The sequence below is a fragment of the Lissotriton helveticus genome, chromosome 4_1, assembly GCF_964261635.1.
Source record: "Lissotriton helveticus chromosome 4_1, aLisHel1.1, whole genome shotgun sequence".
Classification (NCBI taxonomy): domain Eukaryota; kingdom Metazoa; phylum Chordata; class Amphibia; order Caudata; family Salamandridae; genus Lissotriton; species Lissotriton helveticus.
In genome coordinates this window covers 1,672,165,436-1,672,185,649 of record NC_136063.1, presented here as the reverse complement: position 1 = coordinate 1,672,185,649, position 20,214 = coordinate 1,672,165,436, and the positions used below count along the sequence as shown (strand labels likewise).

Here is a 20,214-nt window from a genome sequence, read left to right as displayed (position 1 = left end):
CAACAGAGATATCGTTTCATCAATGTAAGAAATGCCCCCGCACTAATGCGCTCTCTTTTGTCTCAATGGAAAAATGACTAATGTATGGGAGGGTTCCATGCTGTAATGGTTAGCACTCTGGACTCTGAATCCAGCGATCCGAGTTCAAATCTCGGTGGGACCTGCTTGAATTATGAGATTTACTATTTCACCCATTTCTTAGAATTTGGTCTTGGAAAAACATAACGTCAATGTTTTATACTGATACTTATCAACGTATAAGTATGCATCTATGTATACATAGCTATATCCGTCTAGATAGCGATAAGACTATATAAAGAAATCAATTATTCATAAACATATGTATTGAAGCTGAAAACTAAAAACTGTTGTTTCCCATCCACAATTTAAACGTTAGGTTCATTTCCTCTCTCATCTATATGACCAGTAATGAGATAGTTAATTTTTGCTGATTTCTTATATGACAACATGCTTGACTTACACAGTGCATTTAATTGTGAATTTCTTTGAAAGAGAAATTCAGATTATTACCTTTGACACGTCTTTCGAAAGATATTACTTTATGGTTATGGATTTACTTTAGAAAATCAGAGTGTAAATATATGTGTGTCTGAATTTCACGATTGTTATTCAAAACGTCATATCTTCTGTCCCCATAATACACAATTTGATTCCTCAAGTTTTGTTTTAATGAAGGATTTCCAATTAAAAAGTTCCATCTTCCCCTTATCAATAACAGTAAGATTTAAGAAAGTAATATCTTGCATCAGCCCCCTGTGATGAGTTTGAGAAAACAGAGTCAGCTCGCAAAATGTCTCATTATTTTGAGCCATTTAATTTCCATGTTTTCTAAAAGTTCTATCATTTGCTCACATCGAATAGACTTTCAGAATACAATCAATAGATTAATGTTTCACTCTACCCGTGTTAGATTTGTGATATTTATGAATACACTTGACAGAAAAAGATTTGATCAACAGTCATGAAAGTGGTCCCACCGAGATTTGAACTCGGATCCTTGGATTCAAAGTCCAAAGTGCTAACCATTACACCATGGAACCTCCCATGTGACAAGGGAGCAAATTGCTGCAGCAATGTGAACATTTCAAAGTTTTTAATGTTCTACAGTCAAAGACCAACAGAATGTTATTACTTTTCTATTCTGTTCAACTTTTGCATATTGAACTATGTTAGGGAAGGATGTTGCCCAGAGGACTCAAGTAACGCTATCACTCTGTTGAACAGTACTTTTTATGTGAGATACGATTTTGCAATAAAATATAAGATTCCCCCGTGAATGCAATCTCTTCTCTCAAAATGAAAAGCTCAACCTGGTACAGGTGGTTTGATGGTATCATGCTTAGCACTCTAGACTCTGAAAACCGGGATCTGAGTACAAATCACAGTGGGACTTATCTAAACTTTATGATTTTCTTTTCCATTCAGTTCTTAGAATTATTAATTGGAAAAACATCTCATTTACTTATAAACTTGTACATATCCACTTTACACGTATGTATCTCCCTATATCTTGCTATATGTCTCTGTATATTTATAGGACAACATAAACACATACATTATAAAAATGCATATAATTAGTAGAGGTGAAAATAATGAAAAGTTGTTGCCTCTCCACATTTGAAACATGAGCTTCTTCTCCTTACTCTTCTATATGTCATGAAATTGAGATAGTCACTTTTTACTCAATTTTGATCTAACAATATAGTTGATTTATACAAAGCATATCATATGATTTGTGAATAATCTTAAAAGAGAAAATTAGATCAGTACCTGTGAGGCCTCCAAGCAAAAGCTTATGTTTCACGATTGCAGATCGACTGTTGAAAATCAGCATGAAAAACGTTTTATTTCACAATTTCCATACTAATATACAAAAAACATTTGTACTATCTGAATGATACCGTCATTGTGGTTCTCTAGGTTTGATTTAAGAACACTTCTCTTTCAAAATGTGCTAAATTCGCCTTATCAATAGCGCAGAAAGCTTCAAAAAGGGATGCTGGGAATCAGGCCTCTGAAATGCATTTCAGAAAAACAGGATAGGATTTCTTAATGTCACACTATTTTGTGTAGGAATGTGATGTAAACGTATTATAATGTTTGTATTTCTGTAACTTGTTCAAGCTGATGGACGTTTTGAAAGGAATCAATAATTGTCTCTTTCAACCTACTGGTGTTGGATTTGAGCTATCAATAAACAAAGGTGACAGAAATAGAAAAGGTCAAGAGTAATAAAATAGTACCCCCAAGATTTGGACTGGTACCTTTGCATGCAAAGTCCAACGTGCCAATCATTGCTCTTTGGCGCAGCCCATTTGAGAGACAAAGAAATGGGTGTATTAGTTTGGAAATGTAAAATGTTTTAATATGTTACAGTCAAAGATGATCATTATGATATAACTTGCCTATCCTGATAAACGTTTGCATATTTAACACTGTTAAGGAGAATGTATCTGAACAGAATCAAATCACATTATAGCTCTTTACACTATGAGCATTCAACAGAGATATCGTTTCATCAATGTAAGAAATGCCCCGCACTAATGCGCTCTCTTTTGTCTCAATGGAAAAATGACTCATGTATGGGAGGGTTCCATGGTGTAATGGTTAGCACTCTGGACTCTGAATCCAGCGATCCAAGTCCAAGCTCGGTGGGACCTGTATGAATTATGAGATTTACTATTTCACCCATTTCTTAGAATTTGGTCTTGGAAAAACATAACGTCAATGTTTTATACTGATACTTATCAACGTATAAGTATGCATCTATGTATACATAGCTATATCCGTCTAGATAGCGATAAGACTATATAAAGAAATCAATTATTCATAAACATATGTATTGAAGCTGAAAACTAAAAACTGTTGTTTCCCATCCACAATTTAAACGTTAGGTTCATTTCCTCTCTCATCTATATGACCAGTAATGAGATAGTTAATTTTTGCTGATTTCTTATATGACAACATGCTTGACTTACACAGTGCATTTAATTGTGAATTTCTTTGAAAGAGAAATTCAGATTATTACCTTTGACACGTCTTTCGAAAGATTTTACTTTATGGTTATGGATTTACTTTAGAAAATCAGAGTGTAAATATATGTGTGTCTGAATTTCACGATTGTTATTCAAAACGTCATATCTTCTGTCCCCATAATACACAATTTGATTCCTCAAGTTTTGTTTTAATGAAGGATTTCCAATTAAAAAGTTCCATCTTCCCCTTATCAATAACAGTAAGATTTAAGAAAGTAATATCTTGCATCAGCCCCCTGTGATGAGTTTGAGAAAACAGAGTCAGCTCGCAAAATGTCTCATTATTTTGAGCCATTTAATTTCCATGTTTTCTAAAAGTTCTATCATTTGCTCACATCGAATAGACTTTCAGAATACAATCAATAAATTAATGTTTCACTCTACCCGTGTTAGATTTGTGATATTTATGAATACACTTGACAGAAAAAGATTTGATCAACAGTCATGAAAGTGGTCCCACCGAGATTTGAACTCGGATCCTTGGATTCAAAGTCCAAAGTGCTAACCATTACACCATGGAACCTCCCATGTGACAAGGGAGCAAATTGCTGCAGCAATGTGAACATTTCAAAGTTTTTAATGTTCTACAGTCAAAGACCAACAGAATGTTATTACTTTTCTATTCTGTTCAACTTTTGCATATTGAACTATGTTAGGGAAGGATGTTGCCCAGAGGACTCAAGTAACGCTATCACTCTGTTGAACAGTACTTTTTATGTGAGATACGATTTTGCAATAAAATATAAGATTCCCCCGTGAATGCAATCTCTTCTCTCAAAATGAAAAGCTCAACCTGGTACAGGTGGTTTGATGGTATCATGCTTAGCACTCTAGACTCTGAAAACCGGGATCTGAGTACAAATCACAGTGGGACTTATCTAAACTTTACGATTTTCTTTTCCATTCAGTTCTTAGAATTATTAATTGGAAAAACATCTCATTTACTTATAAACTTGTACATATCCACTTTACACGTATGTATCTCCCTATATCTTGCTATATGTCTCTGTATATTTATAGGACAACATAAACACATACATTATAAAAATGCATATAATTAGTAGAGGTGAAAATAATGAAAAGTTGTTGCCTCTCCACATTTGAAACATGAGCTTCTTCTCCTTACTCTTCTATATGTCATGAAATTGAGATAGTCACTTTTTACTCAATTTTGATCTAACAATATAGTTGATTTATACAAAGCATATCATATGATTTGTGAATAATCTTAAAAGAGAAAATTAGATCAGTACCTGTGAGGCCTCCAAGCAAAAGCTTATGTTTCACGATTGCAGATCGACTGTTGAAAATCAGCATGAAAAACGTTTTATTTCACAATTTCCATACTAATATACAAAAAACATTTGTACTATCTGAATGATACCGTCATTGTGGTTCTCTAGGTTTGATTTAAGAACACTTCTCTTTCAAAATGTGCTAAATTCGCCTTATCAATAGCGCAGAAAGCTTCAAAAAGGGATGCTGGGAATCAGGCCTCTGAAATGCATTTCAGAAAAACAGGATAGGATTTCTTAATGTCACACTATTTTGTGTAGGAATGTGATGTAAACGTATTATAATGTTTGTATTTCTGTAACTTGTTCAAGCTGATGGACGTTTTGAAAGGAATCAATAATTGTCTCTTTCAACCTACTGGTGTTGGATTTGAGCTATGAATAAACAAAGGTGACAGAAATAGAAAAGGTCAAGAGTAATAAAATAGTACCCCCAAGATTTGGACTGGTACCTTTGCATGCATAGTCCAACGTGCCAATCATTGCTCTTTGGCGCAGCCCATGTGAGAGACAAAGAAATGGGTGTATTAGTTTGCAAATGTAAAATGTTTTAATATGTTACAGTCAAAGATGATCATTATGATATAACTTGCCTATCCTGATAAACGTTTGCATATTTAACACTGTTAAGGAGAATGTATCTGAACAGAATCAAATCACAATATAGCTCTTTACACTATGAGCATTCAACAGAGATATCGTTTCATCAATGTAAGAAATGCCCCCGCACTAATGCGCTCTCTTTTGTCTCAATGGAAAAATGACTAATGTATGGGAGGGTTCCATGCTGTAATGGTTAGCACTCTGGACTCTGAATCCAGCGATCTGAGTTCAAATCTCGGTGGGACCTGCTTGAATTATGAGATTTACTATTTCACCCATTTCTTAGAATTTGGTCTTGGAAAAACATAACGTCAATGTTTTATACTGATACTTATCAACGTATAAGTATGCATCTATGTATACATAGCTATATCCGTCTAGATAGCGATAAGACTATATAAAGAAATCAATTATTCATAAACATATGTATTGAAGCTGAAAACTAAAAACTGTTGTTTCCCATCCACAATTTAAACGTTAGGTTCATTTCCTCTCTCATCTATATGACCAGTAATGAGATAGTTAATTTTTGCTGATTTCTTATATGACAACATGCTTGACTTACACAGTGCATTTAATTGTGAATTTCTTTGAAAGAGAAATTCAGATTATTACCTTTGACACGTCTTTCGAAAGATATTACTTTATGGTTATGGATTTACTTGAGAAAATCAGAGTGTAAATATATGTGTGTCTGAATTTCACGATTGTTATTCAAAACGTCATATCTTCTGTCCCCATAATACACAATTTGATTCCTCAAGTTTTGTTTTAATGAAGGATTTCCAATTAAAAAGTTCCATCTTCCCCTTATCAATAACAGTAAGATTTAAGAAAGTAATATCTTGCATCAGCCCCCTGTGATGAGTTTGAGAAAACAGAGTCAGCTCGCAAAATGTCTCATTATTTTGAGCCATTTAATTTCCATGTTTTCTAAAAGTTCTATCATTTGCTCACATCGAATAGACTTTCAGAATACAATCAATAAATTAATGTTTCACTCTACCCGTGTTAGATTTGTGATATTTATGAATACACTTGACAGAAAAAGATTTGATCAACAGTCATGAAAGTGGTCCCACCGAGATTTGAACTCGGATCCTTGGATTCAAAGTCCAAAGTGCTAACCATTACACCATGGAACCTCCCATGTGACAAGGGAGCAAATTGCTGCAGCAATGTGAACATTTCAAAGTTTTTAATGTTCTACAGTCAAAGACCAACAGAATGTTATTACTTTTCTATTCTGTTCAACTTTTGCATATTGAACTATGTTAGGGAAGGATGTTGCCCAGAGGACTCAAGTAACGCTATCACTCTGTTGAACAGTACTTTTTATGTGAGATACGATTTTGCAATAAAATATAAGATTCCCCCGTGAATGCAATCTCTTCTCTCAAAATGAAAAGCTCAACCTGGTACAGGTGGTTTGATGGTATCATGCTTAGCACTCTAGACTCTGAAAACCGGGATCTGAGTACAAATCACAGTGGGACTTATCTAAACTTTACGATTTTCTTTTCCATTCAGTTCTTAGAATTATTAATTGGAAAAACATCTCATTTACTTATAAACTTGTACATATCCACTTTACACGTATGTATCTCCCTATATCTTGCTATATGTCTCTGTATATTTATAGGACAACATAAACACATACATTATAAAAATGCATATAATTAGTAGAGGTGAAAATAATGAAAAGTTGTTGCCTCTCCACATTTGAAACATGAGCTTCTTCTCCTTACTCTTCTATATGTCATGAAATTGAGATAGTCACTTTTTACTCAATTTTGATCTAACAATATAGTTGATTTATACAAAGCATATCATATGATTTGTGAATAATCTTAAAAGAGAAAATTAGATCAGTACCTGTGAGGCCTCCAAGCAAAAGCTTATGTTTCACGATTGCAGATCGACTGTTGAAAATCAGCATGAAAAACGTTTTATTTCACAATTTCCATACTAATATACAAAAAACATTTGTACTATCTGAATGATACCGTCATTGTGGTTCTCTAGGTTTGATTTAAGAACACTTCTCTTTCAAAATGTGCTAAATTCGCCTTATCAATAGCGCAGAAAGCTTCAAAAAGGGATGCTGGGAATCAGGCCTCTGAAATGCATTTCAGAAAAACAGGATAGGATTTCTTAATGTCACACTATTTTGTGTAGGAATGTGATGTAAACGTATTATAATGTTTGTATTTCTGTAACTTGTTCAAGCTGATGGACGTTTTGAAAGGAATCAATAATTGTCTCTTTCAACCTACTGGTGTTGGATTTGAGCTATGAATAAACAAAGGTGACAAAAATAGAAAAGGTCAAGAGTAATAAAATAGTACCCCCAAGATTTGGACTGGTACCTTTGCATGCATAGTCCAACGTGCCAATCATTGCTCTTTGGCGCAGCCCATGTGAGAGACAAAGAAATGGGTGTATTAGTTTGCAAATGTAAAATGTTTTAATATGTTACAGTCAAAGATGATCATTATGATATAACTTGCCTATCCTGATAAACGTTTGCATATTTAACACTGTTAAGGAGAATGTATCTGAACAGAATCAAATCACATTATAGCTCTTTACACTATGAGCATTCAACAGAGATATCGTTTCATCAATGTAAGAAATGCCCCCGCACTAATGAGCTCTCTTTTGTCTCAATGGAAAAATGACTAATGTATGGGAGGGTTCCATGCTGTAATGGTTAGCACTCTGGACTCTGAATCCAGCGATCCGAGTTCAAATCTCGGTGGGACCTGCTTGAATTATGAGATTTACTATTTCACCCATTTCTTAGAATTTGGTCTTGGAAAAACATAACGTCAATGTTTTATACTGATACTTATCAACGTATAAGTATGCATCTATGTATACATAGCTATATCCGTCTAGATAGCGATAAGACTATATAAAGAAATCAATTATTCATAAACATATGTATTGAAGCTGAAAACTAAAAACTGTTGTTTCCCATCCACAATTTAAACGTTAGGTTCATTTCCTCTCTCATCTATATGACCAGTAATGAGATAGTTAATTTTTGCTGATTTCTTATATGACAACATGCTTGACTTACACAGTGCATTTAATTGTGAATTTCTTTGAAAGAGAAATTCAGATTATTACCTTTGACACGTCTTTCGAAAGATATTACTTTATGGTTATGGATTTACTTTAGAAAATCAGAGTGTAAATATATGTGTGTCTGAATTTCACGATTGTTATTCAAAACGTCATATCTTCTGTCCCCATAATACACAATTTGATTCCTCAAGTTTTGTTTTAATGAAGGATTTCCAATTAAAAAGTTCCATCTTCCCCTTATCAATAACAGTAAGATTTAAGAAAGTAATATCTTGCATCAGCCCCCTGTGATGAGTTTGAGAAAACAGAGTCAGCTCGCAAAATGTCTCATTATTTTGAGCCATTTAATTTCCATGTTTTCTAAAAGTTCTATCATTTGCTCACATCGAATAGACTTTCAGAATACAATCAATAAATTAATGTTTCACTCTACCCGTGTTAGATTTGTGATATTTATGAATACACTTGACAGAAAAAGATTTGATCAACAGTCATGAAAGTGGTCCCACCGAGATTTGAACTCGGATCCTTGGATTCAAAGTCCAAAGTGCTAACCATTACACCATGGAACCTCCCATGTGACAAGGGAGCAAATTGCTGCAGCAATGTGAACATTTCAAAGTTTTTAATGTTCTACAGTCAAAGACCAACAGAATGTTATTACTTTTCTATTCTGTTCAACTTTTGCATATTGAACTATGTTAGGGAAGGATGTTGCCCAGAGGACTCAAGTAACGCTATCACTCTGTTGAACAGTACTTTTTATGTGAGATACGATTTTGCAATAAAATATAAGATTCCCCCGTGAATGCAATCTCTTGTCTCAAAATGAAAAGCTCAACCTGGTACAGGTGGTTTGATGGTATCATGCTTAGCACTCTAGACTCTGAAAACCGGGATCTGAGTACAAATCACAGTGGGACTTATCTAAACTTTACGATTTTCTTTTTCCATTCAGTTCTTAGAATTATTAATTGGAAAAACATCTCATTTACTTATAAACTTGTACATATCCACTTTACACGTATGTATCTCCCTATATCTTGCTATATGTCTCTGTATATTTATAGGACAACATAAACACATACATTATAAAAATGCATATAATTAGTAGAGGTGAAAATAATGAAAAGTTGTTGCCTCTCCACATTTGAAACATGAGCTTCTTCTCCTTACTCTTCTATATGTCATGAAATTGAGATAGTCACTTTTTACTCAATTTTGATCTAACAATATAGTTGATTTATACAAAGCATATCATATGATTTGTGAATAATCTTAAAAGAGAAAATTAGATCAGTACCTGTGAGGCCTCCAAGCAAAAGCTTATGTTTCACGATTGCAGATCGACTGTTGAAAATCAGCATGAAAAACGTTTTATTTCACAATTTCCATACTAATATACAAAAAACATTTGTACTATCTGAATGATACCGTCATTGTGGTTCTCTAGGTTTGATTTAAGAACACTTCTCTTTCAAAATGTGCTAAATTCGCCTTATCAATAGCGCAGAAAGCTTCAAAAAGGGATGCTGGGAATCAGGCCTCTGAAATGCATTTCAGAAAAACAGGATAGGATTTCTTAATGTCACACTATTTTGTGTAGGAATGTGATGTAAACGTATTATAATGTTTGTATTTCTGTAACTTGTTCAAGCTGATGGACGTTTTGAAAGGAATCAATAATTGTCTCTTTCAACCTACTGGTGTTGGATTTGAGCTATGAATAAACAAAGGTGACAGAAATAGAAAAGGTCAAGAGTAATAAAATAGTACCCCCAAGATTTGGACTGGTACCTTTGCATGCATAGTCCAACGTGCCAATCATTGCTCTTTGGCGCAGCCCATGTGAGAGACAAAGAAATGGGTGTATTAGTTTGCAAATGTAAAATGTTTTAATATGTTACAGTCAAAGATGATCATTATGATATAACTTGCCTATCCTGATAAACGTTTGCATATTTAACACTGTTAAGGAGAATGTATCTGAACAGAATCAAATCACATTATAGCTCTTTACACTATGAGCATTCAACAGAGATATCGTTTCATCAATGTAAGAAATGCCCCCGCACTAATGCGCTCTCTTTTGTCTCAATGGAAAAATGACTAATGTATGGGAGGGTTCCATGCTGTAATGGTTAGCACTCTGGACTCTGAATCCAGCGATCCGAGTTCAAATCTCGGTGGGACCTGCTTGAATTATGAGATTTACTATTTCACCCATTTCTTAGAATTTGGTCTTGGAAAAACATAACGTCAATGTTTTATACTGATACTTATCAACGTATAAGTATGCATCTATGTATACATAGCTATATCCGTCTAGATAGCGATAAGACTATATAAAGAAATCAATTATTCATAAACATATGTATTGAAGCTGAAAACTAAAAACTGTTGTTTCCCATCCACAATTTAAACGTTAGGTTCATTTCCTCTCTCATCTATATGACCAGTAATGAGATAGTTAATTTTTGCTGATTTCTTATATGACAACATGCTTGACTTACACAGTGCATTTAATTGTGAATTTCTTTGAAAGAGAAATTCAGATTATTACCTTTGACACGTCTTTCGAAAGATATTACTTTATGGTTATGGATTTACTTTAGAAAATCAGAGTGTAAATATATGTGTGTCTGAATTTCACGATTGTTATTCAAAACGTCATATCTTCTGTCCCCATAATACACAATTTGATTCCTCAAGTTTTGTTTTAATGAAGGATTTCCAATTAAAAAGTTCCATCTTCCCCTTATCAATAACAGTAAGATTTAAGAAAGTAATATCTTGCATCAGCCCCCTGTGATGAGTTTGAGAAAACAGAGTCAGCTCGCAAAATGTCTCATTATTTTGAGCCATTTAATTTCCATGTTTTCTAAAAGTTCTATCATTTGCTCACATCGAATAGACTTTCAGAATACAATCAATAAATTAATGTTTCACTCTACCCGTGTTAGATTTGTGATATTTATGAATACACTTGACAGAAAAAGATTTGATCAACAGTCATGAAAGTGGTCCCACCGAGATTTGAACTCGGATCCTTGGATTCAAAGTCCAAAGTGCTAACCATTACACCATGGAACCTCCCATGTGACAAGGGAGCAAATTGCTGCAGCAATGTGAACATTTCAAAGTTTTTAATGTTCTACAGTCAAAGACCAACAGAATGTTATTACTTTTCTATTCTGTTCAACTTTTGCATATTGAACTATGTTAGGGAAGGATGTTGCCCAGAGGACTCAAGTAACGCTATCACTCTGTTGAACAGTACTTTTTATGTGAGATACGATTTTGCAATAAAATATAAGATTCCCCCGTGAATGCAATCTCTTCTCTCAAAATGAAAAGCTCAACCTGGTACAGGTGGTTTGATGGTATCATGCTTAGCACTCTAGACTCTGAAAACCGGGATCTGAGTACAAATCACAGTGGGACTTATCTAAACTTTACGATTTTCTTTTCCATTCAGTTCTTAGAATTATTAATTGGAAAAACATCTCATTTACTTATAAACTTGTACATATCCACTTTACACGTATGTATCTCCCTATATCTTGCTATATGTCTCTGTATATTTATAGGACAACATAAACACATACATTATAAAAATGCATATAATTAGTAGAGGTGAAAATAATGAAAAGTTGTTGCCTCTCCACATTTGAAACATGAGCTTCTTCTCCTTACTCTTCTATATGTCATGAAATTGAGATAGTCACTTTTTACTCAATTTTGATCTAACAATATAGTTGATTTATACAAAGCATATCATATGATTTGTGAATAATCTTAAAAGAGAAAATTAGATCAGTACCTGTGAGGCCTCCAAGCAAAAGCTTATGTTTCACGATTGCAGATCGACTGTTGAAAATCAGCATGAAAAACGTTTTATTTCACAATTTCCATACTAATATACAAAAAACATTTGTACTATCTGAATGATACCGTCATTGTGGTTCTCTAGGTTTGATTTAAGAACACTTCTCTTTCAAAATGTGCTAAATTCGCCTTATCAATAGCGCAGAAAGCTTCAAAAAGGGATGCTGGGAATCAGGCCTCTGAAATGCATTTCAGAAAAACAGGATAGGATTTCTTAATGTCACACTATTTTGTGTAGGAATGTGATATAAACGTATTATAATGTTTGTATTTCTGTAACTTGTTCAAGCTGATGGACGTTTTGAAAGGAATCAATAATTGTCTCTTTCAACCTACTGGTGTTGGATTTGAGCTATGAATAAACAAAGGTGACAGAAATAGAAAAGGTCAAGAGTAATAAAATAGTACCCCCAAGATTTGGACTGGTACCTTTGCATGCATAGTCCAACGTGCCAATCATTGCTCTTTGGCGCAGCCCATGTGAGAGACAAAGAAATGGGTGTATTAGTTTGCAAATGTAAAATTTTTTAATATGTTACAGTCAAAGATGATCATTATGATATAACTTGCCTATCCTGATAAACGTTTGCATATTTAACACTGTTAAGGAGAATGTATCTGAACAGAATCAAATCACATTATAGCTCTTTACACTATGAGCATTCAACAGAGATATCGTTTCATCAATGTAAGAAATGCCCCCGCACTAATGCGCTCTCTTTTGTCTCAATGGAAAAATGACTAATGTATGGGAGGGTTCCATGCTGTAATGGTTAGCACTCTGGACTCTGAATCCAGCGATCCGAGTTCAAATCTCGGTGGGACCTGCTTGAATTATGAGATTTACTATTTCACCCATTTCTTAGAATTTGGTCTTGGAAAAACATAACGTCAATGTTTTATACTGATACTTATCAACGTATAAGTATGCATCTATGTATACATAGCTATATCCGTCTAGATAGCGATAAGACTATATAAAGAAATCAATTATTCATAAACATATGTATTGAAGCTGAAAACTAAAAACTGTTGTTTCCCATCCACAATTTAAACGTTAGGTTCATTTCCTCTCTCATCTATATGACCAGTAATGAGATAGTTAATTTTTGCTGATTTCTTATATGACAACATGCTTGACTTACACAGTGCATTTAATTGTGAATTTCTTTGAAAGAGAAATTCAGATTATTACCTTTGACACGTCTTTCGAAAGATATTACTTTATGGTTATGGATTTACTTTAGAAAATCAGAGTGTAAATATATGTGTGTCTGAATTTCACGATTGTTATTCAAAACGTCATATCTTCTGTCCCCATAATACACAATTTGATTCCTCAAGTTTTGTTTTAATGAAGGATTTCCAATTAAAAAGTTCCATCTTCCCCTTATCAATAACAGTAAGATTTAAGAAAGTAATATCTTGCATCAGCCCCCTGTGATGAGTTTGAGAAAACAGAGTCAGCTCGCAAAATGTCTCATTATTTTGAGCCATTTAATTTCCATGTTTTCTAAAAGTTCTATCATTTGCTCACATCGAATAGACTTTCAGAATACAATCAATAAATTAATGTTTCACTCTACCCGTGTTAGATTTGTGATATTTATGAATACACTTGACAGAAAAAGATTTGATCAACAGTCATGAAAGTGGTCCCACCGAGATTTGAACTCGGATCCTTGGATTCAAAGTCCAAAGTGCTAACCATTACACCATGGAACCTCCCATGTGACAAGGGAGCAAATTGCTGCAGCAATGTGAACATTTCAAAGTTTTTAATGTTCTACAGTCAAAGACCAACAGAATGTTATTACTTTTCTATTCTGTTCAACTTTTGCATATTGAACTATGTTAGGGAAGGATGTTGCCCAGAGGACTCAAGTAACGCTATCACTCTGTTGAACAGTACTTTTTATGTGAGATACGATTTTGCAATAAAATATAAGATTCCCCCGTGAATGCAATCGCTTCTCTCAAAATGAAAAGCTCAACCTGGTACAGGTGGTTTGATGGTATCATGCTTAGCACTCTAGACTCTGAAAACCGGGATCTGAGTACAAATCACAGTGGGACTTATCTAAACTTTACGATTTTCTTTTCCATTCAGTTCTTAGAATTATTAATTGGAAAAACATCTCATTTACTTATAAACTTGTACATATCCACTTTACACGTATGTATCTCCCTATATCTTGCTATATGTCTCTGTATATTTATAGGACAACATAAACACATACATTATAAAAATGCATATAATTAGTAGAGGTGAAAATAATGAAAAGTTGTTGCCTCTCCACATTTGAAACATGAGCTTCTTCTCCTTACTCTTCTATATGTCATGAAATTGAGATAGTCACTTTTTACTCAATTTTGATCTAACAATATAGTTGATTTATACAAAGCATATCATATGATTTGTGAATAATCTTAAAAGAGAAAATTAGATCAGTACCTGTGAGGCCTCCAAGCAAAAGCTTATGTTTCACGATTGCAGATCGACTGTTGAAAATCAGCATGAAAAACGTTTTATTTCACAATTTCCATACTAATATACAAAAAACATTTGTACTATCTGAATGATACCGTCATTGTGGTTCTCTAGGTTTGATTTAAGAACACTTCTCTTTCAAAATGTGCTAAATTCGCCTTATCAATAGCGCAGAAAGCTTCAAAAAGGGATGCTGGGAATCAGGCCTCTGAAATGCATTTCAGAAAAACAGGATAGGATTTCTTAATGTCACACTATTTTGTGTAGGAATGTGATGTAAACGTATTATAATGTTTGTATTTCTGTAACTTGTTCAAGCTGATGGACGTTTTGAAAGGAATCAATAATTGTCTCTTTCAACCTACTGGTGTTGGATTTGAGCTATGAATAAACAAAGGTGACAAAAATAGAAAAGGTCAAGAGTAATAAAATAGTACCCCCAAGATTTGGACTGGTACCTTTGCATGCATAGTCCAACGTGCCAATCATTGCTCTTTGGCGCAGCCCATGTGAGAGACAAAGAAATGGGTGTATTAGTTTGCAAATGTAAAATGTTTTAATATGTTACAGTCAAAGATGATCATTATGATATAACTTGCCTATCCTGATAAACGTTTGCATATTTAACACTGTTAAGGAGAATGTATCTGAACAGAATCAAATCACATTATAGCTCTTTACACTATGAGCATTCAACAGAGATATCGTTTCATCAATGTAAGAAATGCCCCCGCACTAATGAGCTCTCTTTTGTCTCAATGGAAAAATGACTAATGTATGGGAGGGTTCCATGCTGTAATGGTTAGCACTCTGGACTCTGAATCCAGCGATCCGAGTTCAAATCTCGGTGGGACCTGCTTGAATTATGAGATTTACTATTTCACCCATTTCTTAGAATTTGGTCTTGGAAAAACATAACGTCAATGTTTTATACTGATACTTATCAACGTATAAGTATGCATCTATGTATACATAGCTATATCCGTCTAGATAGCGATAAGACTATATAAAGAAATCAATTATTCATAAACATATGTATTGAAGCTGAAAACTAAAAACTGTTGTTTCCCATCCACAATTTAAACGTTAGGTTCATTTCCTCTCTCATCTATATGACCAGTAATGAGATAGTTAATTTTTGCTGATTTCTTATATGACAACATGCTTGACTTACACAGTGCATTTAATTGTGAATTTCTTTGAAAGAGAAATTCAGATTATTACCTTTGACACGTCTTTCGAAAGATATTACTTTATGGTTATGGATTTACTTTAGAAAATCAGAGTGTAAATATATGTGTGTCTGAATTTCACGATTGTTATTCAAAACGTCATATCTTCTGTCCCCATAATACACAATTTGATTCCTCAAGTTTTGTTTTAATGAAGGATTTCCAATTAAAAAGTTCCATCTTCCCCTTATCAATAACAGTAAGATTTAAGAAAGTAATATCTTGCATCAGCCCCCTGTGATGAGTTTGAGAAAACAGAGTCAGCTCGCAAAATGTCTCATTATTTTGAGCCATTTAATTTCCATGTTTTCTAAAAGTTCTATCATTTGCTCACATCGAATAGACTTTCAGAATACAATCAATAAATTAATGTTTCACTCTACCCGTGTTAGATTTGTGATATTTATGAATACACTTGACAGAAAAAGATTTGATCAACAGTCATGAAAGTGGTCCCACCGAGATTTGAACTCGGATCCTTGGATTCAAAGTCCAAAGTGCTAACCATTACACCATGGAACCTCCCATGTGACAAGGGAGCAAATTGCTGCAGCAATGTGAACATTTCAAAGTTTTTAATGTTCTACAGTCAAAGACCAACAGAATGTTATTACTTTTCTATTCTGTTCAACTTTTGCATATTGAACTATGTTAGGGAAGGATGTTGCCCAGAGGACTCAAGTAACGCTATCACTCTGTTGAACAGTACTTTTTATGTGAGATACGATTTTGCAATAAAATATAAGATTCCCCCGTGAATGCAATCTCTTGTCTCAAAATGAAAAGCTCAACCTGGTACAGGTGGTTTGATGGTATCATGCTTAGCACTCTAGACTCTGAAAACCGGGATCTGAGTACAAATCACAGTGGGACTTATCTAAACTTTACGATTTTCTTTTTCCATTCAGTTCTTAGAATTATTAATTGGAAAAACATCTCATTTACTTATAAACTTGTACATATCCACTTTACACGTATGTATCTCCCTATATCTTGCTATATGTCTCTGTATATTTATAGGACAACATAAACACATACATTATAAAAATGCATATAATTAGTAGAGGTGAAAATAATGAAAAGTTGTTGCCTCTCCACATTTGAAACATGAGCTTCTTCTCCTTACTCTTCTATATGTCATGAAATTGAGATAGTCACTTTTTACTCAATTTTGATCTAACAATATAGTTGATTTATACAAAGCATATCATATGATTTGTGAATAATCTTAAAAGAGAAAATTAGATCAGTACCTGTGAGGCCTCCAAGCAAAAGCTTATGTTTCACGATTGCAGATCGACTGTTGAAAATCAGCATGAAAAACGTTTTATTTCACAATTTCCATACTAATATACAAAAAACATTTGTACTATCTGAATGATACCGTCATTGTGGTTCTCTAGGTTTGATTTAAGAACACTTCTCTTTCAAAATGTGCTAAATTCGCCTTATCAATAGCGCAGAAAGCTTCAAAAAGGGATGCTGGGAATCAGGCCTCTGAAATGCATTTCAGAAAAACAGGATAGGATTTCTTAATGTCACACTATTTTGTGTAGGAATGTGATGTAAACGTATTATAATGTTTGTATTTCTGTAACTTGTTCAAGCTGATGGACGTTTTGAAAGGAATCAATAATTGTCTCTTTCAACCTACTGGTGTTGGATTTGAGCTATGAATAAACAAAGGTGACAGAAATAGAAAAGGTCAAGAGTAATAAAATAGTACCCCCAAGATTTGGACTGGTACCTTTGCATGCATAGTCCAACGTGCCAATCATTGCTCTTTGGCGCAGCCCATGTGAGAGACAAAGAAATGGGTGTATTAGTTTGCAAATGTAAAATGTTTTAATATGTTACAGTCAAAGATGATCATTATGATATAACTTGCCTATCCTGATAAACGTTTGCATATTTAACACTGTTAAGGAGAATGTATCTGAACAGAATCAAATCACATTATAGCTCTTTACACTATGAGCATTCAACAGAGATATCGTTTCATCAATGTAAGAAATGCCCCCGCACTAATGCGCTCTCTTTTGTCTCAATGGAAAAATGACTAATGTATGGGAGGGTTCCATGCTGTAATGGTTAGCACTCTGGACTCTGAATCCAGCGATCCGAGTTCAAATCTCGGTGGGACCTGCTTGAATTATGAGATTTACTATTTCACCCATTTCTTAGAATTTGGTCTTGGAAAAACATAACGTCAATGTTTTATACTGATACTTATCAACGTATAAGTATGCATCTATGTATACATAGCTATATCCGTCTAGATAGCGATAAGACTATATAAAGAAATCAATTATTCATAAACATATGTATTGAAGCTGAAAACTAAAAACTGTTGTTTCCCATCCACAATTTAAACGTTAGGTTCATTTCCTCTCTCATCTATATGACCAGTAATGAGATAGTTAATTTTTGCTGATTTCTTATATGACAACATGCTTGACTTACACAGTGCATTTAATTGTGAATTTCTTTGAAAGAGAAATTCAGATTATTACCTTTGACACGTCTTTCGAAAGATATTACTTTATGGTTATGGATTTACTTTAGAAAATCAGAGTGTAAATATATGTGTGTCTGAATTTCACGATTGTTATTCAAAACGTCATATCTTCTGTCCCCATAATACACAATTTGATTCCTCAAGTTTTGTTTTAATGAAGGATTTCCAATTAAAAAGTTCCATCTTCCCCTTATCAATAACAGTAAGATTTAAGAAAGTAATATCTTGCATCAGCCCCCTGTGATGAGTTTGAGAAAACAGAGTCAGCTCGCAAAATGTCTCATTATTTTGAGCCATTTAATTTCCATGTTTTCTAAAAGTTCTATCATTTGCTCACATCGAATAGACTTTCAGAATACAATCAATAAATTAATGTTTCACTCTACCCGTGTTAGATTTGTGATATTTATGAATACACTTGACAGAAAAAGATTTGATCAACAGTCATGAAAGTGGTCCCACCGAGATTTGAACTCGGATCCTTGGATTCAAAGTCCAAAGTGCTAACCATTACACCATGGAACCTCCCATGTGACAAGGGAGCAAATTGCTGCAGCAATGTGAACATTTCAAAGTTTTTAATGTTCTACAGTCAAAGACCAACAGAATGTTATTACTTTTCTATTCTGTTCAACTTTTGCATATTGAACTATGTTAGGGAAGGATGTTGCCCAGAGGACTCAAGTAACGCTATCACTCTGTTGAACAGTACTTTTTATGTGAGATACGATTTTGCAATAAAATATAAGATTCCCCCGTGAATGCAATCTCTTCTCTCAAAATGAAAAGCTCAACCTGGTACAGGTGGTTTGATGGTATCATGCTTAGCACTCTAGACTCTGAAAACCGGGATCTGAGTACAAATCACAGTGGGACTTATCTAAACTTTACGATTTTCTTTTCCATTCAGTTCTTAGAATTATTAATTGGAAAAACATCTCATTTACTTATAAACTTGTACATATCCACTTTACACGTATGTATCTCCCTATATCTTGCTATATGTCTCTGTATATTTATAGGACAACATAAACACATACATTATAAAAATGCATATAATTAGTAGAGGTGAAAATAATGAAAAGTTGTTGCCTCTCCACATTTGAAACATGAGCTTCTTCTCCTTACTCTTCTATATGTCATGAAATTGAGATAGTCACTTTTTACTCAATTTTGATCTAACAATATAGTTGATTTATACAAAGCATATCATATGATTTGTGAATAATCTTAAAAGAGAAAATTAGATCAGTACCTGTGAGGCCTCCAAGCAAAAGCTTATGTTTCACGATTGCAGATCGACTGTTGAAAATCAGCATGAAAAACGTTTTATTTCACAATTTCCATACTAATATACAAAAAACATTTGTACTATCTGAATGATACCGTCATTGTGGTTCTCTAGGTTTGATTTAAGAACACTTCTCTTTCAAAATGTGCTAAATTCGCCTTATCAATAGCGCAGAAAGCTTCAAAAAGGGATGCTGGGAATCAGGCCTCTGAAATGCATTTCAGAAAAACAGGATAGGATTTCTTAATGTCACACTATTTTGTGTAGGAATGTGATATAAACGTATTATAATGTTTGTATTTCTGTAACTTGTTCAAGCTGATGGACGTTTTGAAAGGAATCAATAATTGTCTCTTTCAACCTACTGGTGTTGGATTTGAGCTATGAATAAACAAAGGTGACAGAAATAGAAAAGGTCAAGAGTAATAAAATAGTACCCCCAAGATTTGGACTGGTACCTTTGCATGCATAGTCCAACGTGCCAATCATTGCTCTTTGGCGCAGCCCATGTGAGAGACAAAGAAATGGGTGTATTAGTTTGCAAATGTAAAATTTTTTAATATGTTACAGTCAAAGATGATCATTATGATATAACTTGCCTATCCTGATAAACGTTTGCATATTTAACACTGTTAAGGAGAATGTATCTGAACAGAATCAAATCACATTATAGCTCTTTACACTATGAGCATTCAACAGAGATATCGTTTCATCAATGTAAGAAATGCCCCCGCACTAATGCGCTCT

General features: G+C 33.9%; 15 non-coding genes across 15 annotated transcripts; 7 read left to right on the top strand and 8 right to left on the bottom strand.

The window, feature by feature from the left end:
• The first annotated feature begins 91 nt into the window (after window positions 1–91).
• On the top strand, window positions 92–163 carry TRNAQ-CUG (transfer RNA glutamine (anticodon CUG)). The gene has a single exon. It is a non-coding gene; the product is annotated as a tRNA-Gln (tRNA).
• An 826-nt stretch (window positions 164–989) lies between these two features.
• TRNAQ-UUG (transfer RNA glutamine (anticodon UUG)) lies at window positions 990–1,061 on the bottom strand. Its single transcript has one exon. It is a non-coding gene; the product is annotated as a tRNA-Gln (tRNA).
• Window positions 1,062–3,507: 2,446 nt separating this feature from the next.
• On the bottom strand, window positions 3,508–3,579 carry TRNAQ-UUG (transfer RNA glutamine (anticodon UUG)). The gene has a single exon. It is a non-coding gene; the product is annotated as a tRNA-Gln (tRNA).
• Window positions 3,580–5,129: 1,550 nt separating this feature from the next.
• Window positions 5,130–5,201, top strand: TRNAQ-CUG (transfer RNA glutamine (anticodon CUG)). Its single transcript has one exon. It is a non-coding gene; the product is annotated as a tRNA-Gln (tRNA).
• Window positions 5,202–6,027: 826 nt separating this feature from the next.
• On the bottom strand, window positions 6,028–6,099 carry TRNAQ-UUG (transfer RNA glutamine (anticodon UUG)). Its single transcript has one exon. It is a non-coding gene; the product is annotated as a tRNA-Gln (tRNA).
• A 1,550-nt stretch (window positions 6,100–7,649) lies between these two features.
• TRNAQ-CUG (transfer RNA glutamine (anticodon CUG)) lies at window positions 7,650–7,721 on the top strand. Its single transcript has one exon. It is a non-coding gene; the product is annotated as a tRNA-Gln (tRNA).
• An 826-nt stretch (window positions 7,722–8,547) lies between these two features.
• On the bottom strand, window positions 8,548–8,619 carry TRNAQ-UUG (transfer RNA glutamine (anticodon UUG)). The gene has a single exon. It is a non-coding gene; the product is annotated as a tRNA-Gln (tRNA).
• Window positions 8,620–10,170: 1,551 nt separating this feature from the next.
• TRNAQ-CUG (transfer RNA glutamine (anticodon CUG)) lies at window positions 10,171–10,242 on the top strand. Its single transcript has one exon. It is a non-coding gene; the product is annotated as a tRNA-Gln (tRNA).
• Window positions 10,243–11,068: 826 nt separating this feature from the next.
• TRNAQ-UUG (transfer RNA glutamine (anticodon UUG)) lies at window positions 11,069–11,140 on the bottom strand. Its single transcript has one exon. It is a non-coding gene; the product is annotated as a tRNA-Gln (tRNA).
• Window positions 11,141–12,690: 1,550 nt separating this feature from the next.
• On the top strand, window positions 12,691–12,762 carry TRNAQ-CUG (transfer RNA glutamine (anticodon CUG)). The gene has a single exon. It is a non-coding gene; the product is annotated as a tRNA-Gln (tRNA).
• An 826-nt stretch (window positions 12,763–13,588) lies between these two features.
• Window positions 13,589–13,660, bottom strand: TRNAQ-UUG (transfer RNA glutamine (anticodon UUG)). The gene has a single exon. It is a non-coding gene; the product is annotated as a tRNA-Gln (tRNA).
• Window positions 13,661–15,210: 1,550 nt separating this feature from the next.
• On the top strand, window positions 15,211–15,282 carry TRNAQ-CUG (transfer RNA glutamine (anticodon CUG)). The gene has a single exon. It is a non-coding gene; the product is annotated as a tRNA-Gln (tRNA).
• Window positions 15,283–16,108: 826 nt separating this feature from the next.
• On the bottom strand, window positions 16,109–16,180 carry TRNAQ-UUG (transfer RNA glutamine (anticodon UUG)). Its single transcript has one exon. It is a non-coding gene; the product is annotated as a tRNA-Gln (tRNA).
• Window positions 16,181–17,731: 1,551 nt separating this feature from the next.
• Window positions 17,732–17,803, top strand: TRNAQ-CUG (transfer RNA glutamine (anticodon CUG)). The gene has a single exon. It is a non-coding gene; the product is annotated as a tRNA-Gln (tRNA).
• Window positions 17,804–18,629: 826 nt separating this feature from the next.
• TRNAQ-UUG (transfer RNA glutamine (anticodon UUG)) lies at window positions 18,630–18,701 on the bottom strand. The gene has a single exon. It is a non-coding gene; the product is annotated as a tRNA-Gln (tRNA).
• Window positions 18,702–20,214: the final 1,513 nt, after the last annotated feature.